The sequence below is a fragment of the Aulonocara stuartgranti genome (assembly GCF_965226115.1).
Source record: "Aulonocara stuartgranti genome assembly, chromosome: 19".
NCBI classification, from domain to species: Eukaryota; Metazoa; Chordata; class Actinopteri; order Cichliformes; family Cichlidae; genus Aulonocara; species Aulonocara stuartgranti.
The window spans coordinates 22,954,328-22,974,062 of record NC_138955.1 but is presented as its reverse complement, the minus strand read 5'-3'; the positions used below and the strand labels follow the sequence as shown (position 1 = coordinate 22,974,062).

General features: G+C 39.5%; 1 long non-coding RNA gene across 3 annotated transcripts; it reads right to left on the bottom strand.

Annotated features, from left to right (window-relative positions):
* Window positions 1-16,223: 16,223 nt before the first annotated feature.
* LOC309695488 lies at window positions 16,224-19,346 on the bottom strand. 3 transcript variants are annotated; one of them, XR_014273160.1, is made up of 6 exons: window positions 19,291-19,346; window positions 19,037-19,169; window positions 18,565-18,628; window positions 18,041-18,188; window positions 17,592-17,679; window positions 16,224-17,008 (listed from the first exon to the last, which is right to left on the bottom strand). It is a non-coding gene; the product is annotated as an uncharacterized lncRNA (long non-coding RNA). The 3 variants fall into 3 exon arrangements; XR_014273161.1 differs by having other exon boundaries at window positions 19,037-19,337; XR_014273162.1 differs by having other exon boundaries at window positions 18,565-18,600; window positions 19,037-19,336.
* Between the last annotated feature and the right edge of the window lie 389 nt (window positions 19,347-19,735).

The following is a 19,735-nucleotide window of genomic DNA, read 5'->3' as shown; positions in this document are numbered from 1 at the left end:
GATTAAGAGACTATAACAGTATGTCCTCACCAAAAATACTGCATTTTTCCATTACCTTTTTTTTCACCTTTTATGGTTTGACTACGGTTTAAAGCTTTTTCGTTTGCATCTGGAAAACAGAACGTGGCAGGAAAATTAGAGACATCAGCTCAAATGTGTATTTTCTGTATTTTCTGTCAGTATTGAGATATAAACCTAACATTAACTACTCACCCCTTGTGAATGCTTACACTTTTACAAATTTTCACATTACAAAGTTCCCAATACTGTGCAGTATGTCATCACAAAAAAATACTATGAACGACACAAGGTAACTTTGATGATTGACTGTTTGAAGTCTAACTGTAAGCAAAAGCGATGCCATCTTGGTCCTTGTGGCATCACAAACCCCTTTGAATGTACTCACTGGTTTGATGATATAGTGACGCTTGAAGGGTGCTTAAAATCATTCTTTGTCTTTGATCGCATTCCCTGCCTTAGTGGACCAAAGCGGTATTATTTTCCTTTAATAGTGCTGCAAATTTTATACACTCGCTTCGAGACCCTGCTTCAGACTCACAGATGATTTTCTCTGAAGGCTCCCTGTAAAATATAGAAGAAAAATAAGGCTAATGGATTAAAAGAGAGCAGGGTCAGATGGGGCGAATGTGCCGACATGATTGGGGTTCCTGCCCAATTAACTGGAGATCACTTAAATGGTTGGCGAGCTGAAGAGGTCATTATCCTGAAGAGCTCTAAAGAAACCCATTAGGGCTTTTCAAAGCTGGACCCATGACTCTCCCACTTTAGTTTTACATTTCTCCCATAAAGAAAACACATGGCTGATTCTGCTTTATGGAGGCTGTTGGCCTTTTTGTTAAATTCTTTACCTTGATTGAATCTGGGGAACAGGTGCAGTCATGCATGTCATGTGTCCGTAAATTCAATCCTCAACACACTCTATCAGACATCCACTGCTATAAGCTGTGACGCATTGTATAAGCTATAGAGCAACTTTATCCTTTTTACGCCAAGCTAAGCCAAAAGGAAAAAAGACCTAAGAACAAATCAATGTTTACCACAAACTGAGCACTGCACACAAAACAAATCCAAGAAATATTGACTTTCACGTTAGCCCTGAAAAAGAGATGGTAAACTAAACAAAGTACAAATGTTTCCCTGAACAGCCACAGAAACATGAATTGCAACATCAATATATACAACTGCAAAGGGACCGGGTGTATAAAAGTCTTTTTCAACTGGATTCCACATGCACGTTGTGTTGGAATCATTCATTCATGCGCAGCAGCTCTACATAATCACACTCTAACTGTGAACATCACAGCAGCATCTCCTGTATTAGTCATGCAGTCCCACCAGCACGTTAAACATGAAGCAGTCTGTTTCAGCCTCTTCCGAATCCCCATCATCCCTTAACTGACTTCTGGATTAAAACGACATTTATTTAAAAGGGCTTTTTTCAAATGATGTCTGTAGAAAGTGGTTAAAAGTAGAGCATAAAATTCTGATGAGATTGGAAGACCAGGGTATGACTGAATTGTAAGAGTGTTACTAGTTTCTCACTTTGCTTATATAGAGTGACTCTAATTTACTAAGACTGTTACACACAATGAAAGTAAATTCAGCATCAGTGATAAACAGCTAAATTAATCTCAGTTACTTTTCATTTCTGAGTGGATTATGTTTTGCCTATTTTTGGTCATCCTATGTACAAATAATCCAGATGAGCTGAGGGCACATCAGGCTCAAAATGTTCTGTTTCAAACGGATTTTTTAATATGTTCATCACACACTGTGATATTATTACTTTTATTTAAGTGCATAATTACTTCTTATTAACATTTAAACCTGTTTTTTATTGTTTAACTGTTAAAGAGTACAAATTAAGTCTGCAATGTGAAAATGCAGAGAAAAACAATTTCAGCTTGATGCCAAATTAGTCAAGAAAAAACACAAGGAGCACAATTAACTCGAAACAGATCCACCAGATACAGTCATGTGAAAAAAACGAGAGTTTCGCAGGACTCAGTGCAGCATTGCAAATAACTAACTCGACTCAGTAGCATGTAGAACCACCTTTATTAGCAATTACATGAAGCACTTATTTTCTGCAAGAGCTGATCATTCTCTCATGTTATTGTGAAAATTTTGGCCCACTCGTCATGTTGTTTCATTTCGTTGCAAGTTTTGGGCATTTGTTCATGCACGGCTCTCTTAGGATCCAACTTCTCCGATTGCTGCTGTTGCATGACTCGGTTTCAGCCACTCTTCAGCTCTTGGACAGATCTAGAACAAGTTGGTACACAGAGTTCATGGTTGACTCGATGACTGGAAGGTGTCCAAGTCCTGTGGCTGCAGAACAAAGCCAAATCAGGATATCTCCCCGTTTTTCTTGACAGTTGGCATGAGGTGTTTGCGATGCTATGCAGGGATTGGAATTGAGATCCAGTCCTTGGTAAGAACTTGTTCCTTTTAGTTCAGTTCCTTGGAATTCTTAGTCTGCCGCTTATCAATCGTACAATCACCTGATTTCAGTTCTTGTACCAGAAGAGGACATTAGCAGTACAGTCTAGAGCACTGATGTGGATAATTTATTTGTGTTTTATTGCAAAAAAGGACAAGAGCACAATGGTGAAGTGGTAAACTGCATCCAGAACAGCAACAGCTGCATTATGCTGCTAACACAACTTCAAGCCTGCAAGCATCTGCACAGCAGCATTCTAATACTAAGCTAGCCAAGAAAGCCAAAGTGATGTTAAAGCTGAGTGAATGCTGACTCCAGGCCAGCAGCCTGAAACTGAACTTCAACGGGTATCAAAAGCACTGACGAGCATTGAGGCTGCAACCTCTGTTTCTACCTGTTTCTAAAGTGGAATCACCATGGCGATCGCTTTAAAGTCTCGGCGCTGGTTTCCATCTTTATTTTCTGTTGTCAGCTTTGTGTTCATACCTAAATACTAAGAGAAAGATCATAGTGTGTCCTCATTAGCATAGGTGTTTGTGTTGGTGTGTGGAACCACACAGCATGCAATTACTTTGCACAAATACCTTTGATCTGCTGCTTAGCGATAGTGGTGAATCTCAAAGGGGAGCCAGTGAGAATCGGATAAGAAAATCGATAATGGAACCGGAATCGCTAAATTCTTATCAATTTCCATCCCTACTGATATGCTAGCATGTGGTGTTGTTCAATATGAGCAAACATCTCCATTTTGGTCGTATCTACCCAAGGGGTGTTATTCCAGAGGTCTTGTGGTTTGTTGAAATACAATTTTTCTAAGCTGTCCTGTCCTGTTCTTTTCACAGGGAAGAGACTGTCTCCTGACAAACACTTCAAACAAGCCTTACTTTTTCCATTTTTTCTAATTTCAATAAGTCCTCTGAAACTGCTCTTTTTCACACGACTGGATAGAAATTTTGCATATTCTCTATCAGGTCCTTACTATCATTTTAGGCGCAAAAATCTACTTTACGCCCTTGCATCTCTTGCCAGGTGTGTACCGTGGCTTCTTGTAGAATTCACTCTGCTGATGATGAAAAAGAGCATAACTTATTGCTACTAATGAACTGCTCATTTGTAATGGTGGTACATAATGGTGATGAGCAACAGGAGTTCATAGTTTTTCCCACCTTTTTATTCCTAACCGCATCTCTTGCAGCACAGCCCCAGTAGAGACATTGCCATATGACCTAATTATCTCTCATTAGTGGCCTCAGTAATTACAGGCCCTTTTACAGCTCCATCTCTTCTGTCTCACATAGGAGGGGATTTCAATTAGGCTTGCCTTTCAGCTCTGCCTGCCTTACTTTCACAGCTAAGCCACACTGTCACCTGTGTAGCCAAGCATAGCCAAGCGGCATGAAGCCCAGTGCTCACAGAAAGCTCCCAGCAAGTGTTTCTGCATCTGAGTTTTATTCATTCCATATCATACCCCCATCAATGAGACATGACAACGAGACAGCTTGAGGAGGTATCTTCTTTCACTGAAGAGAAAAATAACCTTTTATGCCATCTTCTTCATGAAAAATACATAAGAAACAAACTATGTATTGCAGCAGATCTGCCTGTCACAGGTAAATAGCATGTGATATGCAAAATCTCAGACATCTGAGTGACAGAAAATGCCTCCATCAAGCCACATTCGTCAAACATAACTAGAAGGGGAGAAAAGAAGATTGAATCAGAGGCCCCTACGTTATTCAGCTAAAAGCACAGTCAGATTCATAAGTACAGGAAAGTGGGGCGGGGAGGGGGGGGTATGAACAGGAGGAGGCCTGAAATTGTTGAGTGGAGGCGACGAATTGCTGCACACACCTCTTCCCTCTACTCATGCTTATCATTTAACTCTCACTCCAACCTCAGCACCAAATCATTCACCCTAATTAAAAGGCCAACGAGGAACACCAATCAATACTGCAGAGGGATAATTAACCCCTTGTGTTCTCAATTGTCTCTACAAAGGTGAAATTGAAATTGATTGAGATTCCCTTTTGTTGGCTAATTGTTGCCCTCAGCTGGGTGAAAGAGTGTCTGCTAATAGTGCGTGCGCTGCTATCAAGAGCAAGTGGCATTTATGCAGGTTGCAGCAAAGGAGCTTCATGACTACAGTAGAAGGGTTGCTTTTATTTTGAAAATACATTGGGGAGTAGCCACTTTGAAAAAGAAACACAGTACAGGAAAAGGATGAGTTTTATTACTTAATGAAGCAAACAGTATTACCTTTAAGCCTGCTTACCTTTTACATATGTGCATCACTGCTGTGCAATATGGAAAATTTGGGTGTTGATCAGATACCAAGGAAATGCGAGGACAATACTGCCGATACTGATACCAGCACCGATACTATAAAGCCAGTTTATGTAGGAGAGAGTGTGTCGTGATTTATGAGATGAATCATTATTAGTTTGCAAATTCTGAACACATTTTAATGACCGCTAAATCACTTTGATTTTTACTTTCCACAATAATTAGTAAATGCAACAAATCACTCGTTTTGTTTTTTTTGTAAATGTGCCTGTTTTTAAAGCACATTGGGGAAACTTCTGTTGTTTAAATATGCTAAAATAGAGACAGTCAACACGAAAAGGTTCAGACATTTTTCATAGCGCATGTTTCAGTTATATTTTTTTCATTTCCAAGAAAAAAATGCAACACAGTTCAGTGGGCTGCATAATGAACTTAGAGGATAAAAACAGAGGATCGATCACGGCAGTATTGATCCCATACAAATACCAGCGTCGACATTTGGATCAATCCGCCCACCTCTAATGTGCATACAGGTCAGCGCACTGCAAGCACATGTGTTAAATATACAAAACACAATATGCAAACATGTTTCAGCAGCCTTTTATTCACGATTCGTGTGTATGTGTCGCAGAGCAAACTGAGGAAATACAGCATTCTCATATTTTCATCATTTTAACAAGTCCTCTCTATTGGCACCCTCAGTGACCAGTGGATACTACTAGAGCCACAGAAACCCATTTCTCTTTTCACCACAACTTGAACAATGTCTGTCAAGCCCACACTCGGCTCAGCTTCATTTCATTTTCTTTTACCCGGCGTCGAGTTGCCTCAGGTGTCACAACCCCTAGAGAACACTTCGCCCAGCAGTCCTACTTCCTTTCTGCGCTCTTTTTCTCATCTGTTCTAAACCAACCACCTTCTTGCACCTATGTCCATCTATCCTCGGCGACTAAAGGCTATCCCTGCACATTACTAACTTCATTTGTTCTGACCTCATTTTGCCACCAAAGTTTGGGTTGTTTTTACCAACCTAGTCCACCATGACTTACACTGAAGTTGAATGACAGACGTTTCTTTCTTCTTCATTATGGGACTTCCTACTTTAGGGGCAGTAAACTGTACATACATGATCTCAGTAATAAAATTAGAAAATAGGGCAAGTCTGTAATTTCATTAGGGAGGTTAGGATGAAAGGTGTTGCTGTGCCCCAGCTTGCTGAATGAGGCTGAGCTGCAAGAACACAGAATTATTCCCATAATTCATTTTCTGGGACAGCTGAAGCTTGTGTCAGCACGCACTAAAACACCGAAACTCTACTTTTACCATGATCTGGATTGGTGTGGACGTTTGGTCGTCAGTTTACTCAAACAAGGATTCTTTGAAATAAAAATGTTTAATGCATTCACCTTTATAGATGCCCGAGGGCAAAGTGAACCAAAAGCTGAACGAAAATCAGCATAAACGACATGTAGCTTTAGTTTCTGTAATTAAAGAAATTAACATTAGTCATCAATACAACAGAAAATGTTTGAATTGGAGCTGCAGGGTCTCTCGAGGTTTTTAATGTGGCGATCACCTGACTACCTTTTCTCTTTGAGAAGGAGGCAACAATGAAAAAAGGTCCAGTCTGAAAAGACATCAGACTTCAGGCAGGTATAGCTTTGAAACCTGCTGTAATGAGCTGTGACAGTTGGAAAGCCGTGGACAGAAATTTCCCTCATTAGCACTGAGAGTAAAGACCAGCTAGTTATTAAATATTGCTTTCTATCCTGGGCAGGACAAGGTAATTTGGGGTTGATGCATGCCACCCTCATTGTAGGTACATATAAATCCATCCTCGCTGCAGGGGAAACAATTTTAAGAAAGAAAAAAAAACTGTGAAAACATAGCTTACCAGGTCATCATTCCTCCACTGTCACCTTGGCTATAACAGCCGCACTAGATCAGAAATATCAGTTTTGTTCCAACAAAACAAAAAGTCTCATTGGTGTTCCAAAACCCCTCTGGGAGGGGAAACTATTATTTCACAAAGATCGGGACGAGGAAAAGAAAATCCTTGAAGATATACGCTGCAATCGTATTAGCATTAGGTAATGATGCATAATTATTTGTATTTCAGCAAACTTTTTGAAAATCAATAAGCCTCTCTTCACAGTTTGAAGCCAGAGCTTTCCAGGTAAGAGAGGAGGACTCTGGGGAGTGGGCAGCTCTCTAACTGTTGAAACCGATAAAGGATCAAGGCGGGATAAGGCTAGGGATAAAAGTAGCTAAACAGAGATGGGAGAGAAAAAATTAATTGTGACTCTCTAGAGACATGGAGTGGAGGACGGACAACCTCTGGAAACCTTAAAACAGGACAGGTAGTCACAAAGGACTGTGAGAAAACTTCTGGAGTTCAGATGGAATGGGAAGAACAACTGTTTTTTACACTTCCTAACCTTTACCCATAGCAGGGCCCCTGTAGTGACAGAAACATGAATAAAATAGATCAGAGCAAGATTGTATCCGAAGTCATTCACTGCAAAGATATGGTAAAAAATGTCACCTTTTAGAAAGGATGGGTAAAAGGCCAGCTCCACCAGGAGGACCACCGGGGACTGCTAAGAGCCTTTGAGCTGCCCCTGACATTGTGTACAGCTTCATCTTCTGCTCCCAACGGGAACAAAACACCGCAACTGTAACATCGTAAACTATACAACATACCCACTAATAACACCACTAATCACACCTCGGGGTACCATTTAGCTTTTAATTTATAAATATTTTAGTCTTTTATTTGACACTATTTAACTGAAATACCCCAAATATGCTGCTGCTTTTGTGTTGCCTGAGACTCAAATTGGAAAACACATGGGTAAAATTTGGCAAGGATTGCGAAAAATGCTAATCTTCTTGCATACTTTGGCACATACGTGCAAAGTTATTAGAAGGATAAAAAAAAAACAGCCTAATTTCCATGTTCGAGAAAATCCACAGCAAATAATTGTTCAGTAAATAACACAGAGGCCTTTGTATGTGTCATTCACGTAAGTGTGCCAACGAATGTGGACGTGTCTCCGGAGATTATCGCTGGTAGAAATTATGGGTCTCCTCCAACCCTTGCATGCATACACCTTGTTGGTTTGCAGTAAATTATACATATACATGGCTGGACTCCAGCCAGAGCTGAAAAAAGGCATCAGTCAAAAGTGTAACGTGTGATGTGTTCAAATGAGGTCACAGCGATTTTCAAAGATCTTTTCAAAGTGCTTTAAATATCAAATAGGTGACAACAACACAGCTACCCACACACACAGGTAATTATTAGGCTGCCATTACAGAATAGGGATTCTACCATTTATCCTTCAGTATCCTAACATCGCCTTCAAGGCATATATGATGGTCTAAAATAGCTTTACTACCTACACACGGTGTTTCAAAAAATGTTACATTGACAACATTCCTATATCCAGTTAATCTAATCTCCTTATATGAGCCCAGTCCTTATGACAGCTGTATTGCAACATATTAGAGGCTCTTTCTGTGAGGGATAATGGCCAGTAAGGAGAAAATTGGACAGGCTTGCTTTTAGAGTGGATCCAACCTGCCCAAACTGACATCACTGACACTGGGGGCTGCTCCTGAGTGACTGCAGCTTAGTGAGAGATGACATGACAAGCACATAGTGCTTTCTGCTGCACATCCCTGGTGTCACAAGTGACCCACTTTCCCCCCTCTCTCTAATTGCAATTCCCTCTTTAAAACTGTATTACTATGCACACCCGAAGATGCATTGTGCAACTGCCTTCTGCAGTGACACGCATAAAATGCAAAGGGAATTAGTGTTTATTCTCACAGTAGTTCTGTGTGTTTAGTTTGCAAGTACAAGCACATACGCTATTATACACTTTGCAACCCTTGAACTCATGCGGTGTATTTGTATTATGCGATTTTATCCAGTGAATTAAAGGGGGCTCTCCTAAAACGAGTCCAGAAATGTGAAAATTAATGTCTCATCAGGCAACTTTATACAGAGACAAGTTTGTTTCACACATCTGCCATAATCCTTATCAAACCATCCACACGGAAACATTAAAACCACAGGTTTACAACATATGTTGTGACAGTTTACCTGCGCTGTGAAAAGTGTTAATGAAAACGTAAAATGAATTTACTGTGATCAACAAATTGTTCAGAGTGCTAACAAGATACATTTCCATTGTTTCCAACTGGGACTGGGTTTTCATTTGTCTAGTTTAGGTGATATATTTACCAGAGTCATATCAAATGACAGCAGAAGAGGCAAAAAAAGCCTCAAAACATCTATTGCAGCTCACCAGACTGCAAAAAAAGTGATAAAGTGCAAGAATGCCCACAGACAAACATTTCAGTGTTACGTCTTCATCAGTGTCTCATCGTGCATCACAAGTCCTGGTACATACAATGTGGTTTTGTTATAAATCTCAACTACTGCGAGTTGATTAGGCTCTCCAGAATGCTTCATTAAACAACTTATCAGTGGACAATGGAGTGTACCATGCCGGGGAGTCTAAAAGACCCGCCAGTATGTCCTCTAAATCAGCAGAAGAAGGGTGCATTGCTTTGAAATGAGACACTGAGCTGATACAGAATCCAGATGCTGAATTAGGCTACAGTTTGAGTTTGTATTAAATGCCATTGTAATTGAATGGAAAGTAAAAAACACTAGAGTCTGGCAAAGGAGAGATGCTATTATCAAGACCGAAGAAAAGCCAGCTCGTTTGATGAGGCCTCCTGGACATCCTGTAATTTATGTGAGCGAATGCTGCACGGCTTCTCCTGGGTTCCGAATGCAGAACTGGGTGTATCAACCAATTGGTTAATGGCTGGCAGAGAGAAAACCTCCCACACTTCCTGTTTTCCTGTTGGGTCTCACTCACAGGGGATTTTCCAAAATGAATAATACATCTTCTCCATTTAACTTGGAAAGCAGTCATAATGAGGCATTTCCCATCTCCAGGCTCTCACGTGCCACGAGCACTGTGCGGTTGAATTCAAAGCTGCGGTGAACCAACGTAAGGATGAGGCTCTTAAGACATGCGCAGAGTCATATTTTAAATGGGTGCAATATTGCTCGAGTTATTTACTGGTGCATTTTATCTCAGAAGATCAGAAAAATGATTTTGGGAAAGGCCCAGTTAAATATTTTAGCACAACTCAAGTGAAGAACCTGGTACCTAGTCTAATCAAACCCTGTCCTTATTGATATAATGAGATGTCAAAACCTGTCTCTAAGGGTGCTGGGAGATGGTGATATCTAGTCTTTATGGGAGAAAGAGTTAAAGTTTCCAAGTTATCATTTTAAATATCAATTAATCATTTTTTAAATTAAATATATGTTAAATTAGTTCATTTAACAGTAAATGATGCATATTTTGAATAGTATTACTGTCAGTAAATCTGTATTAAATTAAATATATAATGCTTGCCTATAGGGCCACATGGCATTAAGTCAATTAAACATAAGCTGGCAAAAGCAGAATAACAAGCTGTGGTTAAAAATCAACAATCTGAGCTGCTTTATAGATAAGATTAAGAATTAAATCCTCAGCTAGTTTTTTTTTTTTTAATAATTTTGACATTTGTGATAAGTAGTAACATGACAACGACCCCAAACTGGGAACAACTGGGTGAATATGCAGTTCTTTGCTAACATGTGGCCAGTAAGAACTTTAGAGCCTTCTCAGAGCTTTTTTCTTAGGTCTTCTGCCCCCTAGTGGCCAAAAGTGGCATGAAAGAATTTGGAGATGCTGTGGATGGACGATAAAATCCTCACGCCCATTATCAGAAATTGTGCTTGTGTCATGGGCCCTGAGTTCCTGCTGCTTCAAGAGAACATCCAGTGTCCAACAAGAGTGTATAGGAAGTTCCCGGGTGATGACAGATGTTAATACCATTAACTATTGACAGCCCTTCACATTCTCCAGGCCTAAATCGAACTGAGAACCTTTGGGATGTGTCAGTGAATCTGAAGCCATCAAATAGCACTTGTCCAGGAGCTTACTGATGTCTTGACCCAGGTCTGGAAGGAAATTCCTTGACCCGATCTACCATCTTATCAGGAGTGACACTGTCAGGAGTGAACATGGCCTGTGATTTCAAATTTCAAACCCTCAAGCCGTTTGTGATTTTTGTTTCCATTGACCATATTGCTCTCAACAAATTACAAAATGTATACCATTAAAGGATTTCAACTTGGATATTTCATTCATTAAAAGCCAATTTGTGATTGAAGCACTCCCTTATTTCACTGAGTGAATTTGCTTCATAGATGTCCTGATATATTCAGTTAAAATCAAAGAGGAAAGGTGAATTGTATGTGGCTGTATTTCTAAAACATAAACATAATACAGACAGCTTTTTTCTGATCTGAATGAAGAAAAGTGCAGTGAGGAGCAGGGAGGAGACATAGGGGAGTATTAATGTGATAAAGGGGCATGACCCATTAAAAAAAACTCCAGGCCCGACTATGACACAGTGACACGCACTCTCACTGTAATTTTACCATAAAGGAGTCAACCATTCCCCGGATGTAAATTTATTGGGGAGGCTGTAACATTTTATAGCCGGTACTCTGTAGTGGATGTGACCACATTTGTTCAGAGCTGTTGAAATTATGATCCCAGACATACTGCTGAGGAGCTTCCAGCCTCGCTGAAATTATTTTCATTACTGCTGAAAATTGCAATTAATGGCTAATTGCAAGCTGTAAAGCAGCAGAAGGTTTTCTGCGTGATAAAGAAACGAGTGTGTTTTTGCTACAATTCTTGGAACTTATTAGGAGTTTATACGGAGCCGTGCGTGCACAGCCTGTCGCTGTGATTTTAAGAGAAAAGCGAAAAGTAAGTGAAAGTATCTCTATCTGTGATTTAAACAGTGGTGACAAATATTAAGAGCGTCTCCCGTGCAGAAACAGATGGCATCCAGTTTGCTATATAATCCCCTCTGAGTCACTATCAGAGCATCCGGAGCATGTGGCCTTTATCAGTCTAGACTACTTTATCGCTTAGCTTATTTACAGATCAATAAATCAATTTGGTGTGAAAAACAAAAAAGAACACAAACAGAAAGCAGAAAAATTAACGCCATAAAAGTCCCCGTTTTCATTTCTTGGTGTGAAGTTATTTACTCGACTTGTTTCCCCGCAGACCCACGCGCTGCCTTTTCATTGGTAATGAGCAAAAACAGAAATCCTACAGAGGCATCCCGCAGCAGAGGGAGCTTAATTAAGAAATAATTGACTTATATTTTCAATTAATGGGGTTGTTTGAAGTCTGCCTCTGACAAACCGTACCTTTAGAAAGCAGGCACATTGCGCGCATGTTGGTTGAAATGCGGAAAAGATGTTTTTTCAGAGACTGGGGAGAAAAAAGCTATGAAATAAAGGGCTTGAAATTGGAAATCTAACGCGATTTGAGATGCTAAGAGAGAACGTCTCACTTGTGATGCCCGATAGACTGGATGAGAGAGAATGCGATACTCCCTCTGCATATGTGTGTGTGTTTTTAAAGATGATTCCAGGTATAAGTTACAGAATTATGGGGAAAAAAATCATCATGACAAATTTATGTTTATTACATTCCAGCCATTAATTCAAGCTTGGCATGTGCGCACCCACGCACTCCACAAACATGTAATCTCCCTCCTACGGATTCTGCGGAGAAAGCAGAAATTTACAGATCACGCAGATCTGTTGTGACATCTAATATGAGTGGCGTTTAGCTGTTAGCACTGAGCATTCCTCCACCTCCACTCCAATAGAAACTCCACTTAGCTGTGGCCCAGGAGCAGAGGAACGTTTGAAATTCTAGCGATGTACGCGTGAAAGGGAATAGAAATGATGCCTAATGTATATGAATGGAAGCCATGGCGTTCAGGTATTTCACACTGCATGCCCTGACAGAGGCTAAAGTGAATAAGTCGTCAACTCGCATTGAAATTCATATTGTATCTCTGGCTGGGGCTGAGCCCATTCTCTCCACTGCGCTCTCGCCATGAGCCATACAATAGTCAGGGAGACATCTAATGAGGCAGGAGAAAAAATATTAAGAGCAAAATCCTTAAACTCAGGAGTTGGCATACTCAATGACCACACTCTAAATGCAATGAGAAAATCTTTTTTTGTTTTTTTTTTGTTAGGAGCTTGAGGCCGGTGGGAGGGAGAGAACAAAAAGCGGGGAGAAGAAAAGATTGAGTGAGTGACTGAGATGGGCTGTGACAATGTCAGCTTTGGTCTGGTCAGCCCGCACAGATGATGAGTGAATATGAGGGAAGCTGGAAGAAGAAAGGCAGGAGGGGAGAGCCGGAGCACAAAACCAGAGCAGGAGGGAGCTGCCAAGTGGATAAGAATATTGTAAAAAGAGTGAAAATCTGTGTAGGACAGCCACTCTGCTCGCTACTACAGAGTATCAGGTGCTCTGGGAAACACCTTCTTTCTTGACTTGGTGGGTCAGCAGTGCAGTCCAGCTCGTGTACAAAGCAGATACCCAGATTTTGCCTTTGATCCACTGGCTCTGCTGCTTCATGCAGCTTGACCTTTGGGTCTTCTTTAACCTTGCCCCACTCACCATCTGCTTGCCATTCTCAGAACCGGGTTTTGTTAGCTATGAGAATTTTCTGTACTTCAGTTAATGGCCTTCAATTTATTCCCTCTGTAAGTGCTATTGAAGCCAGAGAGTGTTGACGTTTTCATTTCAGCAACACATTAAAGCAGCCGGCTCGCGCCTTGTGCTAATCAGGGAGCTATCACCTGCAGTGTTTAGCCGGAGTTCTTGGGCTTTTGGTAGCACTCAGTAGAAAAACCTCTTCATGACCTTCCTCCATTTAAACTTTGACCTGAGAGCGCCCTCCTTTCAAAGTCAAGACAACCTGCGCATGCTCATTTTGTGGCATCATTGCATTTTCTGTCCCTGGGATTTTTTTTGTGCAATTATGCTGAGCGTCTCCTTCGCCCTTCTGACTTCCACGTGTTTATTTGTACACTCTGCTGCGTAACATGTCCTTTTTAATAGTCCCTGTTTTCAAACCGAGCTGTGCTGTAATTAAATGTAGCTAGGCCATTACAATCACAGGCTTTGAAAGCACAACATACATGCTAAAATATCTGCAGCAGATACTGTAAATTTAATCTCCACTTGACACCAAGTCATGCATTTTATCAAACAGCTGCTTGTTGGCAAAGATCAACTTCTGATTTTCCGAGCTTCCCTAATTAGACGTAATCACAAACAGGATCCACACACATGAAAACAGTTTGAGCGCCTGCTTGTTTTGATGTCTATCATATTGTTTTAAATGGTTTCAAATAAGTAGAATTTGTGATTTTATGGCCGGTTCTGCTATTACTGTTTGTCTTCCATTAGAAGAAACACAGGGAGCAGCTGCTTGGATCGTCTTTGGCTACATACTGCCCCCTAGTGGTGAGGCGCTGCATTGTCAGTCCTTATGCTGCACCTGGTTGTTTAACACAACTTTTTAAAGATGCCAAGTAACTGGATGGAGGCCAGCCTCCACATTTGAATCAACTAAATGTTTTGTTGGGAGATTATAAAATGAAGTAAACTAAATTTGCTAAACAATTTAAAGAACTCAGAAACTACCTGAAGTTAAGTTTGAATACAATTACAGACAGTTAAGAACACTTTGAATGAGTTTTATGATTTTAACACACAAAGTCTGAATTCTTCTTCCTCAAAAGAACCAGACTCAACAAACATGCTAATGTTTTTCATTTAAGATGTAAATGCTATTAAAAAAAACAACAACTAACAATTGTTGAAAAGTTTTCCATTTCAAAAATAAAAATATGCCACTGGAAACCCACTAGCTGCTCCACAGATAAAACCAAATGCGTCATGCATCTGCGCCTCCTTGTGAGTGCATGGCATGGCAGTAGCGCCCAATCATACTGATTGTTAATAAAACATGAGTGAATGTACAAGTTTTGCTTTTAGTATGCATGCCCTGAAAAACACATTTGTAGCAATATTAATTTGCACAACACTGACGTTCAGTTGTGCCACCCATGCAAGAGCTGCATTCAAGGATTTGTGATAACTGCTAATGAGCCTTTTATATCACTGTGGAGAAATTGTGGCCCACTCTTCTCTGCAGAATTGTTTTAATTCAGTCACACTAAAATGTTTCAAGCATGAACAGCCTGTTTATGGTCTTGCCGGAGCATCTCATCCGGAATTAAGTCCAGACTTTGACTCGGTCACTCAAAGACGTCAAGTTTGACTTTTTGAGACTTTCAGAGGAGGACTTGCTGTTGTGTTTTGGATCATTGTCCTACTGCATAACCCAAGTGCCCTTAAGCTTCAGGGCTTGAGTTGATATCCAGATATTCTTTTTCATGATTTTCTGGTAGCGAGCACAATTCATGGTTTCATCAATTACAGCAACTCGTCCAGGGCCTGAAGCAGCAAAGCAGACCGAGACCACCATGCTTGACTGGTGGTATGAAGTTCAACTGACTTTCATCAGTCCACAGAATATTTTCCCAAAGATTTCAGTGATCATCGAGATGTTTTTCTTTTCTTTTTTGTGGGGCCAGTAGTGGATTTGGGCTTGGACCTCTTCCCATGGACACAATTTCTTATTGTTGAATCATGAGCTCTGACCTTAACTCTGGCAAGTGGAGGTCTTTAGATGTTGTTCTAAGTTCTTCTTTCTGGGTGAGTCATTCATCACTCTTACACTGAAAAAAATATGTTGTTGGATTTACTTAATTCAATGGTGGACATTTGTTGCACACAGATGTTTTGCTTTGGCAGCAACTTAAACAATTGAGTTAAATTAACACAATTTATTCATGTTCAATAAACCTGTGCAATTTGTGTTGATAAAATGTGACTTAAACATGTTTTGATGAAGTAATTTGAGCTCTTGAAATATTTTAATCCTTCACAATTTTCTCACTTTATCCCAACACCATTCAATAACTTTTACCCAATACTACTTGGTCACTTAAATACTACATGTTATCTTCAAATTACATTTTGCTATTATATTCTAGTATCAAATACACAATTTTCAAATGGAGGCCTTATAACAGATTATATTGTTCTCTTCCAAGATGGTTGCTGGCATCCACCAGTAACCTTTCAAAACAAAATGTCTAATTTCACTGCATTGACAGTAGGTAAAGAATTAAACTGACATTACTCCACTACTGAATCTATATAAACCAACAGTTAAATAATGTCAGTTCTTCCGTGTTCTCTGGAATCAATCACAGCAAAGAAATTAGACTCTTTCTTTTGAAAAATGTTGGGAAAGAACAATACAAAACATTCTATTTAAGGCCTCTGACGTCAAGATTCAGTTAAACAACAATTATAACTAAACAATTTGAGGTAATGTTAGTTTCCATTAACATTAAATTAGGTTACTGAATTGGCAAACACCTTCCTATTAACATTACCCATTTTACCCCAATAACTAAAGAAATTAGCACTTGCAGGTCAAAACCTTTATTCAAGAGATGCAAAAATAACATTGATACAGTGAGTGACTGTCAAAAATTACGGCACTGATCATACTGTGACATCTTGGTTCAAAACAGCAAGCTTAGAAATATTCAACGTTCCTTACTTCAACTGAATGAAACTGAAAATACCATTTCACATGGCCCATATGGGATATTTAGACTGCATAACTGTTCATGCTACATCTCTTCACTAGTAAAAGAAAGAAAAAATACAAAGAGAAATTTAAAAATGCTGCCAAACAGACAGAGAACTTGTACAGAGCAAAAGGAAAAACAAACAACAACAACAACAAAAAAACGGCTCGTCCTCATGGCAGTTGCAGTGTATATAAAAATGAACCCTGCGATCTGTTCCTGGAATTGAGCTTCAAAAATGCAGCAGAACAAGTGTGAGATTTAAATGTCTTCTCACCTAGAGCTGGTCACCTCACATGCATAACAGTGAGCTTCGTTGCAGGAGCAGTTTTGTCTTAGTTGTGAGCTTTTCTTGAGAGCTGAGTTGCTTCCAACTCCATTACCACCCTTTGAATCACCTCAAAAGTGTAGCAGAGTTGTGATGGGTAACTCATATTGAAGGAATAAAAAAGGTCCAAACAGCATGGCTACTGCAAAGGTCACGTTATCCAGATCTTGAAGAACTACTATACCCTCGATGATGATGCCAACGTCAGAAAAGTCATTGCCTGGTGCATCCTCTGGAGACAGATGTTCATTGTGGTTTTCTCAATCTGTGCAGTGGCCTCAGTCAAGTCCTGGTTAAACACAAAACATTTCTTTAAGATTCCTTTTTAAACTCATCTCTTTTGAATCTACCAGTTCTAATGTTAGAGTAATTTAAACCAATGCAAGCAACATAGTAAATAGCTATAGCCAAAGAGTGGCCTGCCATGCTGCCATTCATGGTCTAACAGAGTTTCTAAGAGAGGGTGAAAAACATAATTTCAAATGCTTTACATTAGTTTTTCTTAGAAAGACACCGGCCCATCAGAAATCCAGGTTTTGTCACTCAGAAGATGTTAGAATTTAGACTTTCAGCCCCACAATTTGGTTAGCTGTTGGTCTTTTTTTTTTTTTCAAACAAAAGCTAATGTAAATATTGGTGGGATTTTCCTTTGTTCACTAGAATGACAAATTTAAAGTTTTTTCACACTGATGTGACCCCTAATACAGGGGTGGGGCCTCAAGGGCCGGCGGCTGAGTTCACTACCAGGCCTCATGTGAACTTCAAATTATTAAAGAGGACTACTGGTCCTAACTGGTCCAATGAGGATCAAGTGGATAACTAAATGCATTTTAAAATGTTGCAAAGCCACAATCTACTCATAAAACACTCACCATGAACTCCTGCACCAAGATGTTGCAATTGTCTTTCACACAGATGCGGAGCACTTTGATGAGACTCCCTTTGAGCATTAATGTCATCCTAAAGTATTATAACAAAGAAAACAGAGATTTGTGAACTTTTCAGTAGCACAGAAGAAAATGATCCCAGACCAAAACTTAAACCAGTCAACATGCAACACCAGCATCTACAAAGCAATATCAAAAGTTCCTGTTTGACATCAACTTTATGGATATATAGTTTCCAGAACATTTATTTTTTTAAAAAGATCAATTTTTCTCAGTGGGCCAGTAAATGCATGACGAAAATTATGGCATCCTTTCGGTGGAATCAGTACTCACAGGTAATAGTTGACTGTTTCAATGGATGCAGCATAAAAATCTTTTACTGACCTAATGCAATACATATACACTTTGTAGTTAAAGAATTTTAAAGTTCTTACTGTCATCATGGCAGCTACATCCTTTAGCTTTGTGCCCTGTTCCCCCGATCACTTTGCAAACACTTTCAGCAGACTGTCAGAGAGAAACTCAGCTCCGTCAGAAACCTGTAAAGGCATGGTTGGGATGCACTGGAATGCTGCATTTTATCTGAAATGACATAAAATTATTTTGAAATAACAGCAGGCACTGTGCTTGGTTAATAATCAGTAATGTTTTGTTGAATAAAAACTGTGTTTCCAGATCTTATGGGATTAAAAAAATCCAAAGATGTTTATTTCTGATTTGCAACCCAAGAACCCACAAGTTACAACCTCATTTTAGTTCAAGTGTGCATTAATGTGAGTCCAGTAATCACCTTTCTGACAATACATACAGGTATAAGTCAAACCTATGGCAGATTTTGGATTTCTCAGTTGTATTAATAGGGTGGTCTATTTGAGTATGCATGCACCTAATAATTATAAAAAACCTATTATAATTAAGTTACAGAAACCTTAAGCAAAAATAGAATATACTTTCTTACCATAACACCTTGAACCCACAATCCATCAGCTGACTCCTGGTGAAATGCAGAATAGATGTGGTCTCTCAATGTGCATCAACAAAAACAAAAGGACAGCAGGTGAGGGCAGGAGGGGTAGGGATGTAAGCTAGCATAATACCGCTGATGATATTAGCTAAAGCTGTTCAATGTCCAAAATCTCACTAACACCACGGTGCAGTAAATACACAATGTAACTGAAGAGTCAGTTGACAAATCTATTCACACAGAAAACCAAATTATGTTATGAGTGCCTCGTAATTAGGTTTAATGTGATATTACGGCTCTTGTGCCAAAGACAAATTCAAATGAAAAAGCGCCAATTCTTTGATAACAGATAAAACAGCAAATAAGCTAACGGCTCTTTTTTAGCATGTTACATGGCGGCACTTTAGACGTTTAACTACATTTGGCTGAAATATGGTAAATATTAATTCAAAAAATCAAGACATACCAAAAAACGTAGAGTTGGCTGCTCGACTTGACTGAGATGGATGCATTTTTTAAACCACGATCCAAAGCCCGCGAGATGAAATCACGCGTGGTTTCACGAGATTTAACGTTGCTATCTTATTGACTTACTTCACCTGAACATGATATAAACAATTTAATACACCCTTTCTGCATATCATGTAGTTTTTACACTATATAGTTACATTTATCTTTAAAACATGAGGCAATTGTGTTAAATACATGCAAGATGCTTACATAAATCCAAGAGATGGCCAGTCCCTTTTTTTCAGTGTAGAGTAATTTCAGTAAGATGGCCACTCCTTTCAAAGGTTCTCAATTGGGCTTCACTGGAGTCCCAAAGCCTTAGAAATGGTTTTAGAATCCTTTCCAGCCGGTAACATGTCAATGACTTTGTTTTGTCAGTTGTTTCTTTAGATCATGGCATGGTGTGTTGCTTTATGAGCCTGCTTCACTTTGTGACAAGGTTCTATTAAAGTCATTTCTTGATTCAGCAGGTCTGACAGTGGTCAGGCCTGGGTGTGACTAGTGAAACTGAACTGAGCTTTCCAAAAATTCTGGTTATTTATCTTTCCTAATATGTTTTTTAAATTATCTGAAATATGTTAGTGTGATAAGTGTTATACATTTTCACTCAAACTCAAATTTTGGGTCATAGTTTTTGTTGATACTGCAATATTCC